Below are 17811 nucleotides of genomic sequence, written 5' to 3' on the forward strand. Positions count from 1 at the left end.
AGCAACTCTTCCATAATTATAATGATGATAACAACAACAACAACAACAACAACAACAACAACAACAACAACAATAATAATAATAACAATAATAATAATAATAACAATAATAATAATAATAATAATAATAATAATAATATAATAATAATAATAATATTCTAAGTCCTCTACCAAGTGTACCAACTTGTGTCAGAGATCGAGAGAGATAAATTAATCATATCCATGTCCTCCTTTCTCCACAGGAGTAGAAAAGGTGTGACAGCAAATCACCCTTCAAGACTCGCTCCTGAACCCTCTCTTCAGCTGGCCATAGCTCATATTTGGGAATAGACCAGGGCAAGCAGCCAGGCACCTTAGGTTGTACTGCTCAGTACCAGTCTGGCTTCACATTTCTGATTTCCTGGTAATGGTCAATCAGGCATGATTGCAAAGGGGAGCCTGGAATGAGTAAGAGAAAAATGAGATGTCAAATCTTGCATTTGGAGGATTTAGCAAAGTGTGTAAATAAGTTATGGCATTGATATCATGACAGATTGCTCAGTCAGGGGGCTGGAAATGGAAAATGAAAAGTCTATTGATTAAATAAATTGATTTTTAAATCTAACAGTGGTTTTAGTAGCTTAATATCCTCTTACACAGAATCAAAATTCTTCTTCCCTAGGCAAAGCCTTAACTTATACATATGCTGAAGTTCTCCACCTCAGCCAGTCAAGCCTTTTTTGCTTTACCCAGGGGGAAGCTGTGATGCTGATTTCAAGAACCGCACCGTGTGCCAAAGGCCAGGAATCCCAGATTATCCTACAGAAGTCAGTTCCCAAACTCCCTCCCAGCATATTAAACAGCGACATGTTCAAACAGAACAGCGCAAGGGAAAAGCCAAAGGAGCCCTTGTTGGCTGAGCACGCCCATAAATGTGTTTCCATCAGCTCCTGTGATCAGCCTTGCCCAGCACAATCTTCCGCTGGCCCCCAGAGAGCTGGATATTGTACTGATGTCAGAAACCCACTGCCCCACACAGGGCTTCTTCACCAGATTTCTGTTAGAGGAGCAAGAAACTGCAGCCCTTTTTGGGGTTTTTCTCGGCAGCAGATAACCGAGACCAACCTTCAGTAGTTGGAATGTGCGCTCAGAAGATGCAGGTTCCAGGTCCAGGCCTGTTGCTGACCTACTGAGCAACACCAGACAGGTAATTTCATGCCTCTGTATAACGCACGTAATGATACTGAGCTCCTCTGTGAAGTTCTTTGAGTCTCACTGGAAGAAAAAGTCTGTAAGCCCCCCAAATATTTCATGAATAATGAATTGCAGGGATAGTAGTACATGAAACGTGTAACAAAAAGCCATTTAAAATCTCAGTGCATGGCAAGTTAACAAAACATGGGTGATCTGGAGGCTCAATTCTCATAATTCTCCCTCTCATCTAATAAAATGGCTTTTTGAAGTCTGGACAAGTGAAAATGGACTTACTAATTGCATTGTGCTCGTTTCTAGATGGAAAGATTAATCACAGGAGCTGGGTGGGGTTTTTTTTGGCTCTTGACTGATTTCGTCTAAGTGGTCAGGGACATTAGTAGGATGTATTAGTGGGAATCACTCAGCAATACCAGTTCTGTCTGAATCAGATAAGAAAGAAATAGTTTTTTTGCTCTTTCTGGGCTTGATTCTTTTGCAGGTTCAGCTCTTTCAAATGTGGATCAGGTTGATCCTAAATCCACTACGCCGTGTTTAACTCTGGAGCCACTTCTCCTACCTGATGACTTAAGACTTGGGAGTGGATCTATCTGCCTGCTCAAACCCGAGGTGGGAGAAAAGGTGGCTGCTGTGGTGGGATTCTCCCCGGCACTGAGCTATTCCAACAAACACACAAAGCCCGAGTGCTGTCCTCCGCGGCTTTGTGTGCGATCTGGCTGCGTGGAGGGTGCCTTTCAGCGTGCTTTTACATGTGGTTTGGCCATGCTGAGGCTGTTTCACAGCTTGCTTTTACATGTGGTTTGGCTGCAGCCAGGCTGATTTACTGAGAGTCTACATGGAGCTTGGCTGTGTTATACTGAGGTCTGCATGTTTGGGATTTTACTACTCCTGGACTAAGACAGTGCAGGTCTCAATTCTGGAGAACAATTTAGATAAAGTGAGAATTCAACTGGCACTGCTCCCTGTAGCACCATAATAAAAATCCTCAAGCACTGTAATGCCCTAACTTCCTCCAAGACAACCCTGGCTCCTGAAGTTGAATGTTTTCTGTTTCAGATGCAGGGGATTAGACGTAAATCCTTCCCCCCATTTCAGAGCTGGGATTCAAGTGGCTTTCAGCCACGTCAGCTGGTCCACCTTGCTGTGGGTTGAATGTATAGTCAATAATATATCACATAAAGAATGAGAATTATTAAACCTTTACATAACCAGCAATCTATAATCAATATTTCTCCCAGCAGTTTTAGCTGCTTATATTTTAAAGTGACAAAACTCCCTGAAATTGTTATTCCTGACCCACACAAACCATGCTGGCAAACCTTAATGAGTAACTCTGAGGTATAAACTTGGAAGTGTTATTTTGATGCTTAGATTCAGGCATGACTTTTGTCTAACATTAGCTCCTTTTGAAACACTTGTCCACAGATTGGCCCTTTACAAACGGTAATAACTTTTGTCTCTGTAGTATTAATCAAGTTAATTCCTTTCAGAGAAATAGCATTATTCACTAATTTTTCAGTCTCACTCTTCTCTCCCCTGTACATCTCTGGTTTTCATAGCCTGGATCAAAATTCCCATTACCTGCAATTTTCTTGTTTTATGCTTCCAATGCAAGATGGAACAAAAACCTTCCAGGCTTCCTATCACATAGCTGCCAGTACTGTTCTAACTTTGATTTTCCTTCCTTTCATGTGCAGTGACTTAGATTGACATGGACACAGGTTTTATATCAATTGTCTCATAACTTGTCTTTACTTTTGCCTGTCAGGTCTCAGAGGAGATAAGGCTGGGAAGGAAAGGGGGAATTACAGTTACAGTGAATTCACTTCCAAGAATCCACCTAGAGAGACAGATATAATTTCCAGATACTCTTGCAGGACTTGGCAACTTAACAGGTCATTAGATGTCACTTAAAACTTTAAATCTCATACCAGGGACTGAGCTACAAAAAGAGTCCAACAAGCAGAATACTGTAATAAAGCAAAGCAAATGCTACTCAATGAGCAAGCTTTCTAGAAATAAACATGCTCAGCAGATGAATTAGAAAAGGCAGAACAAATCCTTTCACCTTTGGTCAGTTCTTGAAGCAGTACTTATAGTGAATCATCAGAAAAAACAAATATTTTCTCAGTGAAAATGTGAAGGAAACACTCCAGCCATTAATGCTTTGACACAGAAAGAGCATTTGATATTAAAAATTTTTAAATGCTTGTCTCTATTTGCTTTTTGTAGATTTTGCCTATTAGTGAAAGTATTCTGCATCTGGTCCCACTGCTGTGACCTGGATGAGAGCAGCATCTTCCAAGGAAGCTGAGTGACTGAGCACAGCATCATCTGGATGTCACTGTATTTTACCTTTTGTATTTTCTCTCAGCACAGAAAACTTGGTACAACCTCCCTTTCCTGAGTCCAGAGTGGAATTGCAGAATTTCCTCTCCCAGACTGGAAGAAAGAAGGAAAAAAAAAAAAAGTTTAGAGGTCCATTTTACTTAATTTCATGAAATAAAATTTTTGATGATCTAAATGCATCTCTTTTGGTTTCAGAACTGAGATTTTTTTTTTCAGTTAGCAATTACACAAAAATTTACAATTTCAGGTCAGTTTTCATAAACAGGTACAAAATTTCATAACAAAAAGTATTTTCATTGAAAATATGATATGCTTTTAGTAGAAAAGATGCACTTCAGATCACTTTCCTTCTTTCCTTTTTTTTTTTTTTTTTTTGTTTGGTAGAGTTCATGACTTGCCGTGTGATGAGGGGACACTGGAATTTAACAGCTTTAACTGTGTTTAATTTATCTTTGTGATCATGCTATAAAGAGGAGATGGAGACACCTGGGCCATGGACTTGTAAAACACAGTAAGTAACACTGGCGAGGAAACCTGTGCAGTCCTCTCAGACCAAATTCCTGCTTAAGCCTCTGAAGATAAGAGTCAAATTAAACTGTTTCTTCTGCTAAAAAATGTATTAGCACCATTGGAGGCAGAAAGGCTCAATATTCCCTAGGGGCTCCAGCTATGAGTTAATGCTTTCCAAACCCTTCCACGTGTTGGCTGAAAAGAAGCCAGGGTTTCTTCACCACTGTTATCATATCTGTTTTAATCAGAGTCCAGCATCTGATGTACATGGATTTGTTTCCAAATTAACCACATATTGCATCTCTTTGATCAGAAATTTTTACTGCCACTTGTTTATTGGATCCTCAGGAAATGGATTTGGAAGCTTAAAACGTTCAAAATCAAGAGTTTCAGAGTTCTCTCCCAAAACCTAGAACTTCTCATTGTTAGGTTTGTCTCCCGACTAAGAAAAGATAGAAGCCCTTTTAATTTATTTTGGAAAAAAAGTTGTGACTTTTCCCTCAAGAACATCATTCCAGTCTACACTCGCAGGAGAACTGCTGGTAGCAAGCTTGGGATACAGCAGAAGAGCTGCCTAAAACAGAAGCCAAGTTTCTTCAGTTTTGCAACCTTTGTGGGTTCTGGTCTTTTTCTTGTAGGTTTTCAGAGATAATAAATGAAAAATTGGCCCCTTGTCCTCGGAGTGGATATGACCTCAGCTGCACTTACCAAGACCTGGGATCAGGGCTCTGCCATGCCGTGTCTTTGCTAGCAAGGGATGCAGGGAACAAGGGTACCACAGGCAATGCTGAATCGTTCAACAAGGAAAGGAACATGAAGATGAGAATGAAGAGCAAATTCAACCTTGGGAGAATGGACATCCCTAATCCCTGACAGAAATAAATGAGGATAATGCCTTTTCCATGCACTGCCGTGAGACACGGGCTAAACTGGCTGCCACGGCATTTCTCCAGCAGCCACTGCTCCACAAATAACAAACCTCATCCAGGCAGGGTGAGCCACTTATGGAAACTTACCAGAAGCACAAAAAGATTATGTTTTTCTCTCCTTCTACCCAGTCAACCCTCCTGCTGGACACAACAGCTCTGCACACCCACATACAAATACACGTTGCTGCTAATAGAATGTATCACTGAATTCCAATGACCAAACATCCCCAGCATCAGAAGAGCAGCTCACCATGAACTGGTGTTTTGCACTGACCATTTAAAATGCTATACAGATACTGAATCCCGGGAGCTCAGGGGAAAAAAGCCCCCAAAGGTGCCATGTCAGTAGATGAACTCAGATTTTAAGAGCTTTTCCTATCATTTTTCTACTCATTAATGAGTAGATTCAGTCTGTATAGAAATGACTTCCTAAGTGCTAAACTCTGCATTGGACCCTGCTGTTGATCGAGGACTTTGAAGAAATCTGTCTTCTCTCCCTGTTCCTTTGCCTACAGAACACGAATTTGGTCCCAAGACTAATCCTTATGTTGAAAAGAAGTTCTTCACATTTCTCAGCATTGTTTGAGAGTGAAGAATACATTGAGAAGGGTTACCCCTGTCTTCAGCGTGAGGTTCCTGAATTATAATCAGGAGAAGAAAGACTTTGCCACCAAATAATGTAAAGTGCAAGTAATGAAATAGAGGAAGGAATCAAGGTAGGAGACCCAATTTCTGGAGATTCCATAATAATAGTTTATTCGTTATGGGGGATAAGCCACACTGAAGGTGTTTGTAGATGTGAATCTTGACTGCTATTTCTAAAAACTCTTCACCATCCTCATTTTAATTGGATTGAAGAAAGGGGGATGCAGGAACCACAGAGCTGTAAGGACTGAGTAGGCTCCAAGCAGTTACATGCATAAATGCCAAAAAAAGTCTTCTAATCTAGAGAGAGTTACAGATTCTGCCCTTTCCTCTTTTACTTCTGGCCTCATGGACAGTACAAATTAGCAGTTAATGGAATTGTTACTGCAGCACCTGGAGAACATGCAGTGTGCCACTGGAGAGAATTCCCAAATAAAACTATGTACTTGGCTCTATAACCAAAGAAATATCACAGGCTTCAGGCCCTCCTGTAACACAGAAGAAAATCTCACTTACTGAATTTTCTTGCAAACCACCCTATTTCTGGAACTGGGATGTTATCTAGCTATCTGAGCAATTACCGAATGATATTAAGAGTTCCTCGGATAAAAATCAACTAGAATAAAATTCTTTGTTAGGAGGTGTTTTCCTCCTTCTCTAGGTTCTCTTTTCCTGTGATTTTTAACAGCAGTCAGTACTCATTATAAAGTTTTTCATCAGCACATAAGTATCAGTGCTGAAACCTGAACAGGCAACAATCTGCAGAGAGAAAACCCCACACATGCAGAAACACTGGGGCCTGCCTAACCTAGTTGGAAAACTCCTGAGGCAAAGGAAAGAGGGAATCTAGGTGAAAAAAACTGCCTGTGGCAGTATATCCCATTGGAAAATTCAGGTTTCACATCTGCCTTGGTTGGCTTATAAATAAAACAATGAAAACAATTCAACAGTTTGCTATCCTAGTCTTACCCAGTTGCTTGTGTTAGAAATTTAGCAGCATTAATAGAGAGGTTTTTTGACTGCTGAGGAAAATTTCCCATGACTTATGCTGGTGTACACTCAAACAAGAACTCTGAACATGGTCCACGTTTGAGGCAAAAGAGAAAAATGTAAGTGCTTTAAATCAAAGCACAGAATTGCCGTGCTTTGATTTAAAATTCATATATAAATGGATTTTTAATTTGTGCAAGCCCTGGACAAGATGCAACATGACCCTCCACAGAATTGTTCCTAGGCTTCAGTGGTGAGCTCCTGATTACAATGGTTCCCATGTTGCACCAAATTTCAGTGCAATTTTGAGTGTGGGCTTCCAACAAAAAATCATTATCTCAGCAGGTTATCCTGAAATACATCTTAATAAATCACTGCCAGTATTGAGTCTAAAAGGGGGAAGAGAAAACTTCTCACCAAGTTGTAACCAGTAGCCTTGAAAATGAAATATTCCTGCTAAATTCCCAATAAATTTTCTCCTGTGAGCAGGCTCCATTGAGTCTTGTAGATATTATTTCAATCATTTATCAATTTAATTAATAATTGGTTGATAATTGTCTACATAATCTCCGTATGGAGAGAGTCAACCCTCTTCTGAAATGCTTTACCATAGTCTTGGAGGATTTGGGGTTTTTCCCCCTCACAAGAAGCAGAAGTAATTTTTCTGTCACTGTGAATAAATGCACAAAGGTTTAAAAATGTCCTCTTTTGGCCATTGAATGGTTTATCAATGCAACAGTTAACACTATAATACAAGATTTGAGACTAGTCTTAATTTTGGGCCCATCAGATTTATGGGGACTAGTTAGCATTGGCACCAGATGGATTTGGGTCAGGGAAACCTTAGGAAAAGCCAAAGCCTGCCTTCACAGAAAAGTGAAGGGTGCACCTTTTTCTCTTTCCCACTTTCCTTCACTTTATAGCCTTCTCTAGATTCATATGCAGAAGTGTATAAGTTGTATATTCTTTTGTCTTGCCAAAATCTGTTAGCAGAAGTCTATTGTGTGTGTAAATATCTTATCTTTTAAGATATACTATTCGAAATTTCCAGGAGGTAAAGAAAGGAAAAGAAAAAGGCTGCTTTTTAGAAGCAAGGAGTAGAAGACATAAAATTAATTGCCAATGTTAAGTAGAGGTGAGTCCACATAAGTATGATGGGCCCAACCTTAGGGGGCAGGTCACAATTCTTACATTTTAGGGTTAAAAGGTTGCATTGATAAGCAACTCCAAATATATGTAGTTAGGAGGTAAATGACAAAAACAGTCCTTGGAATTTCTAATTCCTGGGCCAGGACAGAGTCCAGGCTGTCAAAAAGATTCATGGTACAGCCCAGTTGGGTTTTATGGGCCCAAATGGAGTCTATTAACTTGGATCCAGAGTCAACAGTAGAGGCCAGGACATATAGGTGGTGTAGGTTCTGATGGAAACATTTTCCCCACTGCTGCCACATTAACAATCTGCTCTTGAGTCCGATAGAAATATCCCAACCTCCCTGACCCATCCAGTCTCCTGGACAGAATTGTCCTTGGCATATTCCTTGCTGCCCACCCTCCCTGATTTTCCTCCATGCTATCCTGTGGAATTCTCAAGAACACTGTGAAATTAAGGCAAGGACTCAATGCGAGACAATTTTGCTGACTACAGTGAGCTTTTATAGCCCGAGAAACAAGTCAGAAAAAAAACATTGACCTTTCTCCCTCCCTGGACATGAGCCACTCCAGAGCTTGTATCTGAATATTTGGTTCTCATGTATATTTATTTACTTAGGAGTGGCATTCCTATTTTTATAGCTTTGAGTTTTTAATTTTCTTGTTAGCAGCATTAACAAGGTTCATGGCATATAAAGTGAGCTGTGGCATTTAAAAAATGTTGGTCTAATGTAACACCAGCCTTTTTTTATATACACGTTCAATGGCAAACTCCTACTGACAGGCAGAATGCATTTCTATGTCTGGGCAAGTTTATAGACGGTGTTCCCACCTCTGGGCCATAAGGTCACAAATTTGTTTCTGATTCTATTAAAGAAACACTCAGCAATGGTAAGTCTGTGTGCTTCTTTTCTTTCTTTCCTTTTTTTTTTTTTTTTTTTTTTTTTTTTTTATGAGGGGAACTGTTTTATAAGATCCACAATCTTAAAGATACTCCAAGTAATCTGTTGACTGCTGGGCTTTTCACCCCTGTGCCCTGACCAAATAGCATTGACTGCAGATTTGAGAAGCTTTGTCTGTTAGCATCCAGATAAGACCAATTTTGGAGAAATCTTGCATGAAAAAAGAACAGGCATTGTCCCTGTCATCTATCTGCGTGTCTGCCCTGGTTTCAGTGGGTTTCATGGGATTTACCTCTTCACCGAAAGGATGTGCAGAAATTGCAGATTCACAGTACCTGCTGTCTGCTCCTCTTTCCTCAGCAGATCCTCGGTGTGACTCTGAGCACATCCCCAAAAGGCTTTGCTGCCTGGCCCTGGACATGCGTGGGATAGAGGGAACAACATTCCTCCCTTCCCTGCCTCCGCCTCTTTGCAAGGTTTTAGAGGCAAAGCAGGGAGACATCAATAAAGGCCTTTGCACCACACACATGAATAAGGATATTTACTGAACTCATGGCAAGGACAAGCAGAAAGGTGAATCAGAGGTGGCTGCTGTGCCCTAGGAAGCAACAGCCCTATTTTTTCTTGGAGTTAGTTTAGGTATGTTCTCCTTTACGCCGTGTGGTGGCTCCAGCTGCAGCTTCCTCAGCATAAGTGTTAACTGCCTCACACCCAGCCTCGTTCAACAAGAGAGGAGGCACAATCCAGCCTGGCCTCAGCCATGAAAATCCCTTCATGCTGGAACACACGCTCTGGGCTTTGTGGCTACAAACATACAGAGCCTTGGCTTGAGAAATAAGCAGGGGCCAGCAAAAAGACTGAGCTGATGGGTTGAAATTAAGAGCATGGGAGAGGGAGAATGCTGGTGAGTTTGGAGGAGGGAGGATAAACTCAAATGCTGAAAGAATTCCAACATCATCCATTACTGTCCAGAAGGCAGTCACAAAAAAACAGAAGGGCAAGAAGTACAGCTTTTTCTGTGGGATTCTTTGGCTTATTGTGGTTAGGAGGATCAAGGCTAGGTATCACATGCCTCCACTGAAGGGAGATGCCCTGGAATAAAGCAAGGAATTTCTCGGCTAGGGAAAAGTTTGACCATGTTGAAACTGAGCACAGGAAAAAGAATTTGGCTGCAGAGTCTGACTGGAGGACTTCTAGCTACATGAGAGGACTCCAGGTCTATTATTTCTCTAATTTCCTTATGCCCCCAAGGAAGCTTTTGCTGGAAATTTGCTTCCATTTATGGGAAGACTGGAAGAATGAGGGCCAGACTGTGACTGAGCATCTGGCAATCAGAAATAGGATTCAAAGGAGAGGAAACTGCTCAAGCAGGATCTGACAGTGCTATTCTGCACTGAAAATTGACCCCTGCAAGCGACAGGCTGCCACTGCTGGTCATTCCACATGGGTATTTCTGCAAAGTGACAGTTCAGGGAACTCTCTGCAGCCTGGCTCCAGTAAGCTGACCTTGCCCTCTGAAAATTGTCATCACCACAGATTCTTGTGGCCCAGTGGCCTCCTAACTGATATTTTGTGCAGTATCACCTGCTTCAGATTCTCTCCTCCATGATAAGGATGGGTCTGGCTACCAACAACAACCACAAAACCATTACTGATCTGGTCACCTGAAAAATAATTGTTTATTATTGATCACCACGGAAAACCTTTACTGAAACAGGTTTCAAGTCATCTTCCTTCTCCTGAGAAAGGCAAGTTTTCTTTGGCTTTGGAGAAATCTGCAATCTTCTTAAGCTTTTAAAGAATCCTAGCAGAAATTCCCTTAAAATAAAGATCTACAGGTAGGGAGCAGGTATGTATCTCCCACAAAGCAAAGGCAGTTATCCACTAGAGCAAACAATCTCCTTCAGTTCCTCTGATCTCTATTAATTTGGTTACTGTTGCAAACCACTTGGACAGTTTACAGCATCAATTCTGTGAGAAAAGCAGAAGCGGGTTTAATGTGTTTGTATTTTGGTCAGAAAAGAATCCAAAATAGCTGGGGTGGCTTGTCCATGAGAGACAGGATTAATAAGCAAGCAATGATCAGCTACTCTGCTCCACATTTAGGCTTTCTACCTTATTAAATAATACAGACATTGTGATTGTTCCAGAAATGCTGGTGAAACCGATTCAAGGAAATGAAGAGACTGTGACTTTTTTTGGGTTTGGTTGGCATCATGACACCGAGAAAGAAGCTGATCACAGTTTTCTATATAGAAAAACAGCAGATGCTTACCTTTCATGTTTATCTCCATCTACAAGAGATAATTTCCCATAAATACTCTGTACCATTAGGTATGTATAATAAAAATGTTCTGCATATGCGAGCCCAGTGCTAAAACAACAAAGTACAGTGACAAGCACTGTTACTCATTACTCCCAGCAGCATTCCCTACAAAGCACAGTTTATCTGACAGTACTGGAAGACTTAGGGCTTGCTTCTGGGAGGGAAGGATGAGCACCAGGGCTGCTGTGCACATCTGGTTTGGGTTGGCTCCATCAGCTCCCACAGCACACACTGCAAACCCCAGGGAAGTGGCTGGTTCTGCAGCACAGTAGCAGACCTGGAATGTGCACTGGACTAGATCCTCGAGGGGTAAAATCAGAAGAGCTGCACTGCAATCAGCCTATCTGCTGCTCTTTGTGTCACCTCTGGTGTGGGATTACACGGAGCACAATCACCCTCCAGTGCTTTCTTAGCCAGCCACAAACAGCCACAAACATGACACATACCTCCAGCCCTTCCAGTAGCTACCCCCTGTGCTCTCAGGGATTCTGTCCCTTCCCTCTGCCCTTTCTTCCCTCCATTCTTCCCCCCAAAACCGGCATCACACAGCATTTTGGCCAATTCTCCAAACTGAAAACATCAAAGCATATCTCTGGTTAGATCTCATCCCAGCCCTCCGAGTCTGTTGACTTGGAAAGTGAATAGCTAATAAGGCAGCATGCCATTGTTTTCTGTTTATGATAATTGAAATAAATTGTTGGCTGCAACTCAAGCACTGATTGTTCCTTTGATATCACTGCCAGGAAGCAAAATAAAATGGATTTTTAAAAATCACCCTTCACAGAGTGCCACAGGCATTTGAAAGATGAGCCTTTTTCTATGTCAAAGCTCTACCAGAGGTGCCAAATACAGGAGAAGAAAAAAATCCAAATCCTCCACTATTAAAAACCAACAAAAACAAGAGCACAAGAGAGAGTGTGAGAGCAGGATTGCCTGGGCAGCAGGATGGTCTGGGTAGGTTGGCACACCACAGATGTCCTGAGAGTCCTCATGAGGGAGCAGCAGAGCTGCCTCCATGGTGAGGAGCACTTCCTGAGGAATATAGAACACATCCTTTGCATTCTCTCCCCCAATAAAGAAAGCACAGGTAGGCTGGATGAATTACCGTCTACCTGGCAGCTCTTAAACTGATAAGAAGAGACTTTAGGAACCAAAAAGGCAGGGGAGTGCTTTGCCCCAGAACTTGAACCGCTCATAAATCTTGCTCATATGTTTCTTTCATGGTTTGGGGGTTTTCTCAAGCTACATGAAGCAGCAATTTCATTGCACCTCCAATCCTTCACAGTGTTTTGGTACCTTTCCCATGGAATTTTAGGGGCAGGCTTTCAGGCACTTGAATTTTTTTCAGGGGGCTACCACTCCTACCTAACAGATCAGGCATTGGCAGCACTGTGACACACACACAGGGAGGAGGTTCCTCCTCCGAGTTTGGAGCTGGATGCAGATCTTACACGATCAGAGCATGGTGCTGTTTGGTTTTCATGACGTGCTGCAGTTTGATTTAGCTCGGAGCAGAGGATGGAGCAGAGAGCCAGATTCAGATCTCAGGCCAAACACGGATTGTGTGTTTCAGCTACCAAACTTCATCATGGTTTGGCAAGGTTGTGCTCTCACCTGCTCACATCATGTGGAGAACACCTGTGATCTGCTGGAAAGGAGGTTGCTTGTGCTGTGAGAAGCTCCCAGAAGGAACGCCAGGCTACGATAGCCTTCTTTGGCTGGCCCCAGCTGCTGCAGGAGGACTGGGAGTGCAGAGACACTGGAACATGCTCAGAGGAAAAACGGTGGTGTAAAGAGAAGCTGTCAGGAGCAGAGTGCAGCTTTGGGCCTTTCCTTGGTGTCAGTTCTCTGAACCTTTTCATTTCTAGCATTAGGACTCAGAAGCACAACAGCAGCGGCACGACCTGAGAGCAGACCAAGAGAAATAAGAACTCTATCGCTTTCTACAAAAGCCTGTTTTGAAATAATCCCCCACACTGCCACCAACCAGTGTCCTTGGCTATCATTTTTGGAAGAACATGCTAGAAGACCCTTTTTTCCTAACGCTCAAACTAATACCGCAACTTAAATGGCCGAAGATCTGTGTGACAAGCAGCATGGCCTGCTAAATATTAAGGCTGTTGGACATAGATTTTAGGCCCATGCTTGGCTCAAAGTGCATCCTTATTCTTCCAAGCATTTAAGCAAATGATTACCTTCAAGGCTGTAGTACAGAATGGAGCAATTTAAATGGGATTTTATGAAGTCCTTATGATACAGGTGCTGTTCTGAGCATAAAGATTTGAAGGGCTCCCACCAAAGTACCCTGGAATAAAGTAAAGACTTTCGATTGGCTTCAGCAAATATTCAACCAGGTCCTAATTTTTATACTTATTACTAGCTTATAACAGGATATTTAGAAAGAAAAAACAAGAAACTTTTTTTCTCCAGATAATACCATCTACTCTATTTCTGAAAATTAAGGGTGTGATTACTGACCCATAAGTACTTTTCAATCACACTTTGGTTTGAACTTTAATAAGTGTATGTAGATTTACTAACTCTAGCACTGCCCAGTAATTTATTTCCCAGGTGGGCTACGAAAGTCATCTGGAAGAAGGAAAACAGTGTCTAAGGGCTTGCTGTGCAAAGGGGTGATTGTGCTAGCTGGATTTGTGCATGGATGTTTTTGGAAACAGTTTTCAGAGGAGAGACTTAAGTTTTCTAATAAAATAAAACCTTTTCCTTTAACCCAGAAGCAGTGCTTCAAACTCTTACTTATTTCATTGAAAGATAGATGATTGCTATCTGCTGTTCTTTTGAGGATAGAAACTGGGTTCAAAGGCAGCAAAAAGCTATTCAGACTCCAAAAGCTGCTGTGACAGAAGTGTGAAGGAGCTCTGAAAGTCTTTGCAACCCTGTCACCATTCTTTCCCCAGATGACAATCAACCTCGGGGGCTTGTACAAACTTTCATGCACTGAACAGTGTGATCCAGAGTTGTGGTACCCCCAAGGGCAGCGCAAAAGTTTCAGGTGCCAAAAGGCAGCTTCTCTGTGCTCAGTGACTGCCCCTTTGCTGCTGAGAAAAGCTGAGTCAGTGATGCTCACCTGAGGCAGCTGCAGATACTGTGGCACACAGCAGGTTGACTCCTTAGTGCTGTTTGAATCCCAGAGCACCGTGGTTTGGTTGACAGTAGCTGGCACACCTGTAAATCCCTTGCTGAACATTGCTCTGCCTTGGCTGAAGAGACAGAAATTAAACATCAGACCTGAAAATGCAGATGGCATTGATGTTCTGGCACATGAACTATTAGGGATATTTACAGGTCCCTGGAGACCAAGGAAGTATTACACTGTGCCATGCAAATCCAATATTAAATGAAATTTCTGCTTCTGCAGCTGATGTGGCCTCTACTCATTCCACTCAGCAAGTTCTTGGGAATACTTCAATGCAAAGAAAAATATCTACTTTGTTCTCTTAAAAAACCTCACTTTGGCAGTATCTATGAAACTTCAGGAAACTCATTCCCAAGGAATCACCTTCTGGACACAGCACAGTACAGATTGCTGCGACACTCATGCTAAAGTTATCTTGGTTTAACTTGAAAGCAGCACCTCCCTGAGGACTCCTCAATTCTGGAATGAGCAATGTGTTTCTGTGTTCTGTGAGAGCCTGGATTATTTTTAATCTTCTGGACATGTTACAAAGATCAATTTATAGTCTCACAGAGACTGTAAGGACAAGGGTTTGCAGGCAGACAAAATGGGGGTTGGATGTTGTTGATTAGTGAATATTATTATTTCTGATTTTTCAAGGCAACTTTGACTTCCTTACACTGCTTGCTTCATTTCAGGAAAAAAAAAAAAAAAAAAAGTGGGAACTGGCACAGATGCATGGACTGCAATTCAGCCATGTTCTCTTAGCCCGGCAGAAAGTTTGATCCATACATTACAAGCTGAGCAAGTCCTCACAGCTCTGGACAGGTACTGTGCACTAAAAAAATAAAGAAGATATATAGTAACAGCAAAGCTTTCTTTTACTCTCTCTGTCACCATTTTACATAAACGATAATGAATTATGCCAATGACTTTGTTCCCAAATTACTTCAACATGGAAGAGCACCTTGCCTGAAACTTTGAGACAAACAGCTTGATAGCACTTCCCATATTATGCAAGGCTTCCAATGAAAATAGCAAGGACAGCGTTTGAGCAAAACTGCGGTATGTGCTTCCCATAATATTCAGCTATGTATATTTTAAAATTATCTGTTCATTCATGTTGCAGACCCAGCAGTTCAAGCATGTATCACAGAATACTGCACAAGCATGCAGACTGAATTTGTATACATTTCAGAAGTCAAAAAAAACAGTGAGCAGAATTTTCTCCAGTTCTACTTAAATCTCACTTGAACCTTAATTAGCAAATTGCAATTCCTGACGCTTAAAAGGACCCCAGTGCAATTGTTCCCTTAATTTTGGCAGATGAAAAGCAAGAACCACAAGCTTTTGTATTATTTCCAACTAAAAGAATCAAGTGGCCTAGGTTTGCCCAAAGTTTCACAAATACTTCTGCAGGAAAACATGGCAGGGCACTTTTACAAAATGCTGGTAATGCCCAGAGTTCCACACTCCTGAATTTAAAGCTTTAGCACTTTTTTTTTTCTTTTTTTTTTTTTTTAAACTTCCAGCATGATTGTTTTCTTATCTTTGTAAGCATGGCCAGGACTTTTTAGACTGGATCATTTTCCAGGAATTACAACAAAGAATTTCAACTTTTGGAGCAGAGAAAGGGCTTTTTCATTGGGAAATGTCATTCCTGGAAATGCCATTCACCAATGTTCTTTCCTGGCAAGTCCTGAGGAATCATTCACAGTAAGGGCTGAAGTGACACTGTCCAGGTGTCCCTGAGGCAAGTCCCTCAAGTTGACACTGCAAACCACACAGGTCCCCTTCAGTTCTTAGAGAGGCCTGAGTGACACAAAGAGACATTTAGAAGTGTGGCACGTCACCAGGTTACGCTTCAATTTCTGTGGGGATTTACTCAAATTCTCCAGCTCCACCTTGCCTGTTTCTGTCCCCATGGGGATGCCCAGAGTCTGGGATGGTGGGACATGGCTGTGCCCTGCTTGGCCTGTGAACACAGGCACTGTGAGCAGGATGGGTGGCAGGGTCATTTCCAAAGCTTGCTCCTGATCTGAACTATGAACCAGAATGGAAATGCTCATGAAGGTGCACCATGAGTGGGGAGATCTGCTACAAACACACAACAGATGCTAAAGGCTTAAGAAACATATGCAAAGAATAAAAGTGACACTTTCAAAACCAGGGTCAGAGGCAGGAGCCAAACCAGGATTTGCTCACTTCCTCACCATTGTTTTAGCTAGACTACTGCTACTTCTTGAATTTAATCTTAAATCTTGGAAATTCATAGCCTTTCCTGGACATCTTTTATGCCATGGTTAGCACTCTGTAATGTTAAAGGTTTGACTGTTAAAATAAACATCCCAGCTACAGATATCAGTGAAATGGTGAAGTTCTATTCCCCAAACATCTGTAAAGCTTTCATTTTCCCTCTCCAACAAAACTAAGATGACCTCCTCTTCCCCTTCCCCTGATACTTCTCTTCCTAGGGCCCATGGGGCTTTCTTGGCCTGTCCTAGCCTCAAATCAGAAGGCAGATGGATTTTCAATATGAGCTTTATGGTTACTAGTGCCCCCTTCCCACTAAAATACTGAGGATTTCTGTGGTAATTCTACTTCCAGCATTGTCAAAAGTATGCAAAAGCCAGGCTTGTTACACATGAACACAATTTAGAGGCATAAAAATCCAGAAGGGAGTTTTTTTCACAAGGCAGAGTTTTACTGAGATATGGTATGGTCCAGATTGGACCCCCCTATAAACTCGTGTGTCTTCTCTTGTGGAGGTCAGTATGTTCTTCAGACACTAAAAACAACAACCCTTACTCTCTTACCCCATCTCTAATAGCTCAAATATTCCCAGTGGCATTTCAATTCCCTCAATAAAAGCTCTGACAAGAGGACTCAGAGGCTTTGACTTCAGCTCGGCCCAGAGATCTTTCTTGAAAGAAAGAAACATTTCACAGACTGGGCATTTCAAGCATCTGTGTCTGCATTAAAGAGCTGCAGACCTCTGTTCATCTAATGAGAGTGAAAAACCCACCACCCCAAGCTGACACGTCACGTCAGAACCTTGTTGGTCTCTTTCAGAAGAATCATTCTTTACCCAGAGCATCAGAAAAGTAATCATGGCTTAAGAGTCCAGAGATGATGGCTGGAGCCTATCCAAAATTAGGCCCTGTAGCCCATCTCCAGCTGGTCCTGGCCGGGTCTCCAGGGTGAACCCTAGAGCTCCTTCACGCACTTGCCATAGTTTGCAGCAGCTGTGCTTGTGCACTGCCTGCATGGGGGTCCCTTTTCCTTGGCCTCATCTGGGGACAGCCCTGCTCCTGCTGTTCCCTGGCAACAAGGCTTAGGCATGCCCTTGAGAAAGGCTGTTTTGGATTCAGGCTGGGAAAACAATCCTTTTGCCGTCAGTCCTGGCAGTGGTGTTGCTCTCCATTGCTCTGTGCTGCAGGGATGACATCTCTGTAATTTTCTTATAAAGCAAACACGCTTCATTTTACCCCTGACAGCAGGCAATCCAGGGCCAGCAAATTACTGGCAAATGCCTCCTATATTCATCTCTTCAAGTGTTTTGGCTTTTCTTTACTTTTAATTTGCCTGGAGGCAGACATTTGAGATAACAGCTGTTATGGTGATATTATCAGTCAATCTTTGTGTCAGAGAATGCCAGGAAAATGCCTGTGGAGAGGACCTCTTG

At 42.1% G+C, this 17811-nt stretch overlaps 2 long non-coding RNA genes across 9 annotated transcripts in view; one reads left to right on the plus strand and one right to left on the minus strand.

Moving 5' to 3' along the window:
* The window catches only part of LOC108962545 (uncharacterized), a 314906-nt gene that overhangs the window by 16694 nt on the left and 280401 nt on the right, over positions 1–17811 (minus strand). For 6 of the 7 annotated variants that reach the window (XR_007777274.1, XR_007777278.1, XR_007777276.1 and 3 more), the window contains 5 exons: positions 14079–14211; positions 13186–13295; positions 12605–12894; positions 3546–3632; positions 352–437 (listed from right to left, as the gene is read on the minus strand). This is a non-coding gene — a long non-coding RNA (uncharacterized LOC108962545). The remainder of the gene's footprint in view (positions 1–351; positions 438–3545; positions 3633–12604; positions 12895–13185; positions 13296–14078; positions 14212–17811) is intronic. The other variant, XR_007777275.1, reaches the window with a different exon arrangement.
* LOC115484958 (uncharacterized) lies at positions 916–8645 on the plus strand. 2 transcript variants are annotated; one of them, XR_003945683.2, is made up of 4 exons: positions 916–1185; positions 1672–1799; positions 3423–4050; positions 4688–8645. It is a non-coding gene; the product is annotated as an uncharacterized LOC115484958 (long non-coding RNA). The 2 variants fall into 2 exon arrangements; XR_007777279.1 differs by having other exon boundaries at positions 1672–4050.

The sequence above is a fragment of the Serinus canaria genome, chromosome 3 (genome assembly GCF_022539315.1).
Source record: "Serinus canaria isolate serCan28SL12 chromosome 3, serCan2020, whole genome shotgun sequence".
Taxonomy (NCBI): Eukaryota; Metazoa; Chordata; class Aves; order Passeriformes; family Fringillidae; genus Serinus; species Serinus canaria.